This window comes from Bos indicus, chromosome 1 (assembly GCF_029378745.1).
Source record: "Bos indicus isolate NIAB-ARS_2022 breed Sahiwal x Tharparkar chromosome 1, NIAB-ARS_B.indTharparkar_mat_pri_1.0, whole genome shotgun sequence".
NCBI lineage: Eukaryota > Metazoa > Chordata > Mammalia > Artiodactyla > Bovidae > Bos > Bos indicus.
The window spans coordinates 74,375,056-74,385,651 of NC_091760.1; positions in this window are offsets into that span (position 1 = coordinate 74,375,056).

Genomic DNA, 10,596 nt, shown 5'->3' on the forward strand with positions numbered 1-10,596 from the left:
TTGTGACCAAAGAATCCCCCCCGAACAATAGGACACTTCCTCCAAAGAGCCTGCTCCACCCTGGAGGGAGAGCCAAGGCTCCCAGGCTGCCTGGCTGCCCAGCAACTGTGGGTGTGGAAAGTTCCCTGAGGCCTGGGAGAAAAGGAGAGCTTGGCCCCCACAGTGTCAGGCCTTCTCTTAGGCCAAGTCACAACCCAGAGGGAAGGCTGCCTCCAGTCCTCACCAACTGGGGCGAAAATCAGCCGCATCCACGTGGGGACAGAACAGGAGACCTACACTCAGCTGAACTGTTTCTTTAAGAAGCTGGATTTTCCTGCCTGGGGTAGCTGGGTCCCCTCTTGATCTAGAATCCCAAACGCATTCATGACCAAACAGAGAGTTCAACAGGGAAGGTAAGGGCAGAGAAAACGTGAAACTTTATTGAGCGTTTAATGAATGCCAGGTGCTATGGGAAGCACTTAAAAAAAAAAACAGAAAAGAAAGACATAGGGACTTCTTGTTGGGAATTCGCCTTTCTACAAAGAAGAGAAAAAGATGATCAAGAATAGTTCTGCCATACAGTTTTATACACCAAGTCTTTTTTTCACCTTATTAAATTATCGACTCTATGAAAAAAAAGAAAAGAATTCACCTTCCAATGCAGAGTATGCAGGTTCGATCCCTGGTAGGGGAACTAAGAGCCTGCATGACATGGTGCAACTAAGACCGAGTGCTGCAACAAAGAACTGTGCACGCTGCAGTGAAGACCCAGCGCGGCCAAAAATAAATAAATAGACACACCATGCCATTTATTGGAAGGTTGGAAGGCATAACATAGAAATGAAGTCAAATGATCACAAATTGATAGGTATAATGCATTTTCTATCAAGACATAATAATTAATATTTACTAAGTACTTACTACATCCCAGGTATTCTGTTAAGTAATTTATCAGCAGTATTTCATTCCATGTTTATTTTATAAGGAAGGGACTATTATCATTCGTGTTTTGAAGACAGAATTTGAGGTTCAGAGAGGTTAAGCAACCTGCAGCCTATAAGCAGTGAGCTGGGATTTAAATTCATGTCTGTGCAACAGAAACACCTGTATTCTTTGTTTCTTTATTGAGGTATAACTGACATACAATACAGTGCACATATTTAAGGTCTACAAGTGGTAAGTTTCTGCATTTGTGAAACCATGACCAAAATGAATACAGTGAACTTACTCATGAGTCCAAAAGTCCCCTTGTGCCCTTTACTTTCATCCTGTCCCCAACCACCCTCTGATCTTCTTTATATTAGTTTGCAATTCCTAGAAGGTGGGGTTCCTAGCAATATACAGTATGTCCTCATTTTAAAAAAATCTGGCTTCTTTCACTTAGCAGCATCATTCTGAGATTCACCCAGGTTGATGCATGCCCATTCTTTTTACTTGCTGAGTAGTATTCCATTGCATGAATAGACCAGAGTGTGCTTATCCATTTCTCGCTTGGTGGGCATTTGGGCGATGTTCAGTTTCTGGCTGTTAGAAATAAAGCTGCAAAGAACATCTGTGTACAGATTTTTATTTAGACACAGGCTTTCATTTGTCTTGGGTAGACACCTAGGAATGGAATGGCTAGGGTATATGGTGGGCTATGTATTTAACTTTCTAAGAAACTCCCAACTGTTTTCCAATGTGGGCTCAAGCAACTCTTCTCCCCTTATGGGACCCAGTTTTCCTACTTGTGAAACCAAGCAGTCCTTCAGGGCCTTCCCAGGGACAGATACCCCATGTCCCCTGCCTCCTGTTTGTTAGAAAGCTTTAGCCTCCTAAGTCTAAATTCCAAGGAATAAATTCAATCAGAAATGAAAAAAAAGCCAAGACAAAGAATGGTCAATCAAGACAGAATAAAACTAGTTTAGTCATAAAACAAAATCAAGGACCTTTAGTTTCACCTCAATGGCTATAGAGAATATCCTTAGCCAGATCCTTGGGATTTTTTTGCAGATACTAAAACCCCAAGTATGTGGAAGAAGTGAACACTATGCTGACCACAAACATGCAGACTCTAGACCAGTTGGAACCAGAAGGTTGATGATATTGTTATTTTAATAACTTCCAAAATACCACACTGTTACCTCATCACCAACCAGTCAGAAAAAAGCCCATGAGCTGATCAGGCACCCTACAACCCTTACCCCTAATGTTGCCTTTAAAAACCCTCCCTGAGAGCTATCAGGGAGATCAGGTATTTTGAGCATGAGCTGCATGTTCTCCTTGCTTGGTGTTTCGCAATAAACACTGTACTTGCCTTCACCACAACCCAGTGTCTATAGATTGGCTTTGCTGAACATTGGGCAGGCAGACCCAAGTTTGTTTCTTTACCTGAGAAGAAGCAGAACCCCTAGCTCTGGCACACTCTCTGTAAGCCTTTCCACTGCCTGCCACCCCAGCCCACCACCACCCCTACATACACACACAGAGGAAGGCTTCAGGAATGTAAAAGGAGTGAGATATCTGTCACACAGCAGAGTGTATTTAGAGGCAAGTTTCCAGCCTCCCTTCTCAGTCTCCCCGGTACAGTTTTCAGATAGGAGAATGGACCAGGTTCAGGACCAGAACACGTCAGGTATACTTCAGTGGTGTAGAGAGAACCCTGAACTGACCTATCTCCTGCTGTTTCTGGATGGTGGTATAGAAGGAGGAGATGCGGAGAGGCACTGAGCAGGGCAGCCATCTCTTTCTTAGAACATGTCTCCAACCTATGCATGGACCCGGGGTCACAGTCAGTTCTCCTGTGCACAGCCCATCTGCCTCTTTAGTGGAGCCACAGACCACACACTGGTACTGGAAGGGCCCCAAGAGACTCAGACCAACTCTGTCCTTTAACAAGGCCAACCCAGATGCCAGAATGCTGAGGGCCTTGCCCAAGCTAGGGTGGAGCTGAGATCTTTGCACGCTGCATTGTAACCACACCCTGCTGGACAAACACATAGACCTTGGCTTCAGATACCAAGGGAAAGTTTCAGAAGCATGAGGTTCAAAACAAGTGAAAGTAGTTTGTGTTAGACTGGGATAGGTCTTCCCAGGTGTCTCAGTGGTAAAGAATCCGCCTGCCAGTGCAGGAGCCGCAGGAGAAGCAGGTTCGATCCCTGTGTTGGGAAGATCCCCTAGAGGAGGAAATAGCAACCTCCTCCAGGATTCTTGCCTGGGAAATCCCAAGAACAGAGAAGCCTGGTGGGGTCTTCTGGGGTCACAAGAGTCAGACATGACTTAGCGACTGAGCAATCGAGGATAGGATAGGTTAGGTTAGTGGTCACCCTTGCAGGAGGCGATCCCGGGAGGGAGCCCAGGTGGGCTGTGGGTGCCAGAAACGTCCAGGCTCTTGACCTGCTGGGTACAGGATGTAGCCGTTCCCATCAAGCTGGACAGGTGACATGGTCCACTACATTTCAATAAAAATGTACTTTTAACAAACGAATGAAAAGAGACAGGAAAGGCAGTATGTGGCCTGAACATTGTCGGGCTGCCCCATGGCACGGAGGGTACTGTGTTTGGCACCCCAGCTGTGCCCCTGGAAAGGGGCTGGAGGGCTGGTCACCCGCACTTGTTGGCAGAGCAAACACCCAGGCCTCTGAGTGCACTGTCTCCTCTGTGTACACAGGGTGTTAGGCCAGGCTCCGCCGAGCTGCACTTCAGGGTGACAAAGACAACAATGTCACCATCTCGTAACTGTCAACAGCATCACTGTGCTCAAGGCTTTGTTCCAATATTTGCGGAGCTAGAAGGGCCAGGTCGCCTGTATGATATTGACTTAGATGTACCACTAACCAGCAAAAGAGTGCCCGGGCCTGTGGGCTCAAGCCTGGGGCCTCTGGGATGTGCGTGGCCTTAGGGATGGTGCAGGGTCCTGGAAACCCCACCAGTTGGCTGTTGTTACTATTGTTACTGTTACTATTATCGTCCCAGTAAAGCAGGGAGTCATGAGTTTCCAGACTGTTGTGAAGACGCCCTCAAATCCTTTGTAATCCAACCTGCCAGATTTGCAGGGAGAGCTGGAAAGATGAAGCATATCTGGAACTGAAGTTTTTGGAAAATGGCAGTGGAAAGTTTTTCCTAAGAAGTTTTCTTTTTTTATAGGAAAAAGAATTTTTCTTTTTCTCCTTAACGGGATCACACTCTATAAATGCCAAGCTTGTTAGTCTCTAGTCGAGTGTTTTACTGCTCCCAGTCATTTCTGAGTGAGACACTCTACCACTGACAAATACCGAGACTGCTTTGCAGAAACTCGTGTTGCCAGGGGAAGCCCCCGCTCCCCTTTGTGAGCCCCAGGCCTCAGGGCCGGCCGTGACCCGTGACCTCTGGCTCCCGGTCTTGCTGTCAGCGGGAGAAAGCGAGGGGCCAGCCTGCGTCAGCTGGACGAGCCAGGGCCCGGACACACCGCCCTGGGGCTCTGCTCTCCACGAGGTGCTGACCCCTCGCTGCAGGTGCCCTGTCCCCCAGGGGGCCTTGCTGTCCCGTCGGGTGACCAGAGGCTCAGACCTCTCTGCTGTCTGAGAGGGTTTCTCTTCTTCCCGTTTTGTCAGAAGAGCTCTCACTCTGTACCCTGCCCCTCCCTCTGCCTCCAGGCCCACACTCAGTGAGGCCTTCAGTAACCATTAATTTAGCCAATTTCCTGGGCCCCACCGTTCCCCAGGGACCCCACTTTGGTGGGCAGCAGCGGAACAAGACACCCTGCTGTGTCCCCTTCCCTTTTAATTACACGGGGACAAGCTTCCTTGGGGGGGCTTTGGGAGGCAAGCCCTGGGCCGGCCTGGCTGCCCCCTACAAAACAAAGCACACATGTTCCAGAGAATTCCCTCCTCGCCTAATCCAGGCTGGGAAGAAAAGGGCTTTTCTTCTTGTTGTCAAAGGGGGTCTTCGATGCTAAGATACCATTTTGTGTCTCAAGTCATGTCACGGGACTTCTGCCTGGGCCTTGCGTCTGCTCTTTAGAAATGAAAGACACAGTCCGTGCTTCACCTCAGGACAAGTACCACTCCCCCCCAGGCCCACCCCAAAATACGGGACTCGGGGGCCAATAGAAGCAGGGAAACCTCCCAACTCCCGCTGTTCCTTTCTTACCCCAGCAATCTCGGCTTTCTGGACTATTTGCCCAAAGGATGAGTACGGAGGGCTGGGCCTCACCTGCTGATCTCAAGGGTCATGAATATTCTTATAATCCCCTGGAAAGAAGGACCCTTTCATTAAAGAAGCAGATTCCCCCTGGTGGCTTGGGGACTTGCCATCCCTTCCTACCAGCAGCCTGCCTCCTCTCTGCTCCATGACCTATGGGTCCCAGCTGGCTTCTTCAGCTTTTCCAGAAGCCTGGCTCTGCCACTTTCCATCGTGAATCCATGTCCCTATTTTACAGGTGAATTGAAGAAAGTAACAGCAAAGATATTACAGACATGCAACCTGACGCCTAGAAAGGAGTTGGGTTCAGGCCCAGAGAAAAAGAAACTTCCTGCATTGCTGATAGTCGCACACACTTAAACGTTTACACTTTACCTTGTTTGGCAAGAGGATTAAAGGTGGGTTTTGGAAATATCCGAGAAAATTCAGATGAAGAACTCAAAGATAAGTGCAGGGGAAGTAGCAAAATTAAATCAAGGCAGAGTGAAGTCAGTTAAGACATGTAAATGCAAAGTTCCATTCGTGAGCAAGGCTCAGCTGAGAATTTAGCTTCCAGCTTCCTAGCAGCCAAAGAAAAGGGAGAGAAATGGTTGACAGAAGGTCAGAGCACATCAGGCACTCAGGGGAAGCACAGGTCTTGAAACTGAGGCCTGACACATATACACTATTGATACTATGTATCAAATAGATAACAAGTGAGAACTACTGTGTAGCACACCGAACTCTTCTAGAGCCTCAGTGGTGACCGGAAGGAAACCCACAAGGCAGGGCATATACATACATGTCTGGAAGGAAACCCACAAGGCAGGGCATATACATACATGTCTGGAAGGAAACCCACAAGGCAGGGCATATACATACATGTCTGGAAGGAAACCCACAAGGCAGGGCATATACGTACATGTCTGGCTGATTCATTTTGCTGGACAGTAGAAAATAACACAAAATTGTGAAGCAACTACACTCAAGTAAAAAAGGATTCTAAATAAATAAAAACAATGTAATGTAAAAAAAAAAAAAAACACGAAAGAAACTAAGGCCTGAAACTCTTTGCTCCCTACCCCATCCCTGGGAATGGTGAGATGATGAGTCTTCAAACAAAAACACTATGCACTGCATTGAAATGTCATCCCTGGTTTAAGTTTCCTTAACCTGTGCTTTAAAATGGTTGAATGTACAACTCACATAGCAATGATTACTTCACTCACTAGACTTCCTTCTACTCTTGCCATTGTATTTAAAATATATCCTGCATTCAGGCTAAGCAACAAACAGTTCTTATGGGGTCGGCATTGCTGCAGATCTTTTAAACAAAGGCTCTGATCCTATTGCTAAGCCTTATAGTACAAAGCAATCATTTTCAAAGTTTTAATCTTTTAAAAAGCACTGTGCATGCCAAAGTTTTTGCTGACATGGGTTTATGTCTATTGATATTTAATATTTGATATTGATATATTAGAAACTGAAACATAAAAAATAAATACTCTAATAAATTAAAAAAAATAAAACGATTCCATGTTTTAACATAAATTATATTTCTTATGAAAAACAAAAGAATGTAGTGACAAGAGTAGGCTTCTAAAAGTCCTTTGCAATCCTTTTGAATATCCAGCTTGATAGGAGATAAATGGATTCTTCTATCTGCTTCTAGATTCAGTCTGTCGCAATATGTTGCTTTGGTTGAAGGCGGTGAAGAAAACTTGGCCTCACACAATAATGAGATGAGAAAAAACAAAGAGAATGGGAATCACCTTTCCAGGTAATCGTGCAGCTTCCTTGATGCGACACCAACACTTGCCAAATCAGTGAACGTATCCTCTGTGACATAAAATCCCTCGGTCCACCCCCTGCTTAGAGAGGAGCTTCCCCCCATGCCTGTTCTAGATCTGTCACACACTAGCTGATCAGAAAATACTGGTTTCCTTGGTTATGCAGATCTTCCGACTGACACATTTCTTTTGACAATAACCAAAAAATCGCATTCCTGGATACCATCTTCCATCTCATGAGAAAAACACTGAGAAGCTATCAGACTCGTAATGTTTTTCCAAATTCTCATTTTGGCTTAAATGTGTCAGTTTTACCGTTGGTAACCAATACAGCAGAGGTTTTCCTTGAAGCGGCAGGTTCCCTCTTCTTTTTGAGAAAATATCTGCCTTATGAGTCAGCTTGAACTACCACAGTCTATTAGTCATTCTTTTAAGCAAAATGATATTCCTTGAAGAAAATGACAGTTTCGGTCCTAAGTCAAATAATTGCACAAGTACCTTTTATCAATATGACCATCATATTCTGGATTGCAAACAGTTTTTTATGTGACACTCCTAATTTGTCACAGACTATTTAAAAAAAGTACTTAAGGGTTGAGATTAAATAAAGCTAAAAATCAAGAAAATACACTGATAACATAGCAATACAAATGAATAAAATGATGTTTACTATTTCATCAAATCACTCTTTAACTGAACTAGCTTATTTTTTCTGTTTTAAACCATGAGTGCATCTTAGTAAAGATGACACACACAGCACCCATTAGGACAGGTCGTGCCATTGTCTTGATTCATGCTGAGCGGTGTTACCCACACCGCTTTCACAGAGCCAGTGAATGTCGACATAGTGAAGAGAAGAACCACAATACCAGTGCTGTTATAACATCATGTTGACCACGTGATTACTGAAAGGGTCTTAAGGGCCACCGGGGGCCCGTGGACCACTCTCTCAGCTGCTGATGTAGAGACTTGGCATCTAAGACGGCAGTTACTCTAGAAGAGATTCCAGACACCAAAAAGGAAGAGGATTTCCCTCTGAAAATGGTTTGTATCTTGAGCACAGCTCTGATACTTAAAGGAATTAGCAATGTATCCTGTGTTGCAGTGATAAATACTTCAGAAATTTAGTGCTAGAATCAAGTCATTTGATTAAGGTTGGACAAATGCTTAAAATAAGCCAATAACTGAAATGTACTCATTTCATCACAATGACTACCTTATATTTTAAAGATCAAGTGAGATAATAACTCTGAAAGCTATATCCCAATTCAGGGCAGTTTTATTTAGAAAAGGCAGTTTTATATCAAAATAGTATCAAAGGTTTTTACAAATTTCAGCATCAGAAGGACCTTTAGTGAACAGCCAATCAAATCCTCATATTTTATCAATGAGGAAATTAATCAAGATGCAAAGGACATTCCAAATTATAGCAAATCCTGGTTTATGGGTGCATAAATGTTTTTTTGCCAACTGAAGTGAAAAGTTAATTATTTATATGAGACAGCAAATGAAAAAACAGAACACATACATGTGATCACAACACATAAACGAGTAAACATACAGATAGCAGTAAATGTTACCATACCTTATACATAACTCAATGTCTACATAATACATGTTTTATAGACATGAAAAGTTCACTCATTTAAATAATTTTTTAATATTTGTCATGTGCCAGATGTTGTGCTAAATGCTAGGGATAAGGAGATCCGTAACACTCGGTGTCTGCCCTTAAATATCCTCCAATCCCATGAAAAAACATGTGGATGAAGTAGCAATCCCAGTGCACTATGCTGTATCAAGACAGATACACGAGTGGGTGCCAACGGGAAAGCAGCCAATTCAGGTGGGAGGCAGGGAGGGGGCACAGAAGTCTCCCAGAGGAAGTGGTGCTAGAGCAGGGTCCCCAAGGATGGGATGAGAGTTATCAGAGCAAGGAGGACATTCCATCCTGAGCAGTGTGTGGGCAGGAAGGCGGGCTGATTGCAGGAAGGTCTGTAGTTCTCCATATGGATGTGGGCTGAGAGGGGTGACTGGAATTGCTGGAGAAATGGGCAGATCCCATCCCCTGAGGAGTTCTGTGCTAAAGATTTTGAACTTTATTTGAAAGTTATCTGGAGACAGATTTAATCAAAAATGGTCATGTTTGCATTTTAGATTCTTCTTTCTGGCAAGAGTGTAAAGGATGCTTAAGAGAAGTGAGAATGAAGGCATGTGGCGGGAATAGAGACGAGCTGTGGGGCCATCTGAAGTGTGGAGAGCCAGGAGGAAAGATACTGAGGTCAAAACCGCAGACACTGATGACTAGGTCTGTTGTTTGTATCAGGAACAGGGGAGTCCTGGGTGTTTGTCTTGTCAGCCATCACAGTGCCTGTCACCAAAACAGTGAAATCTGGAGAAGGAACAGGTTTAATGAAGAAAGGGGTGCTTGCACTTTGGACAAGTTGAGTGTAAGATGTCTAGGGTACATGCAAGTAGGGAGTTGGAGCTGGTGTTTGGTATGGAGAGAGAGGAACAGGATGGAACTGGAGAGTTTAGAGTCACAAGCAATGTGGCTGGAAGTTGGGCAGGCGGGAGGAATGGAGGCAGAAGAGGAGAGTTCCAAGGGAGCACTCCGAGAAAGGCCCACCCTTGGGGGGCGGGGTGAACAGTCCTGACAACCAGCAGCCATTCTGTTATAAGATGGAGGACGAGGAGAAAGTGGGGTCACAAAAGGACAGAAGTCAAAGAAATGAGTTTACAGGGAGAGAGAGAGAACAGATGTCACAAAGTATTAACTGGCCTTAATGAGTCAAACAAAATAAGTATAGAAGTGTTTGGGGGGATTAGCACGGAGAAGCAGTGGTGGAGGCAGTGATGGCATGGAGGAGGGAGGCCCAGCTGGCAAAGAAAACGCCAGCTTGGAGTGAGTTAAAGGAGGACTATGGTGGTGATTTCTCTTTCAAGGAGCTTGGCTGAGAATGAAAGAAAGATAGTGTATAGTTTACAGATATATAGGGTTCACGGGAGATGATGATTTATTTCTAGATTCTGGGATTCAAGGACATTTAAAAAGTTAACTTGCTTTATTTCCAGATAACTCTACACAAAGTATTCGGAAGACAGTAAGTTAAAGTGGTGGTATAAAATGGAGGATGAAGTGGAGGTATAAAGTGGTGGTATAAAAGTGGACAATGAAGGAAAACGTGTTCAAGTTAGAAAAACATAAAAATAGCTAACTCAAGCAGGCATACTGAATACGATGCCCCAAATCTAAGTTTGCTTATACTCACGTGATAAAGCATGGCCTGTTAGCAGGCCCAGTAGGCAATACTGAGCCAGTCCCTCTGTGCCCCCAGGAACATGAGGATTCATACAGCTCGCACTGTGCCCTCCCAGACAGCCAATCCACAGTCTTCAAAGACCTACTGGGCCCTACTTCCCTCCCATGTTCCCGTGCAAATTAAGCTCGTGCCCTTCCCTCTGGCAGGGAAGAGATCTGGGCGTGAACTGTCTCCTTGGCAGTCAGGGGATCCCAAGACTGGGCGGCCTGGTTCCCAAGGTCTCCGGTGTGGTGAGGTGCAGCAATGAGTCCTAGAAATAGAAAAATGTTCTGTTTGCAAACATTCCCGAGGGAGCTGGAACTTTTCTTATCTACGACTCTCAAATGCCTGCCTTCTGAACTCACAGCCTCTCAAACTTCTCTGAC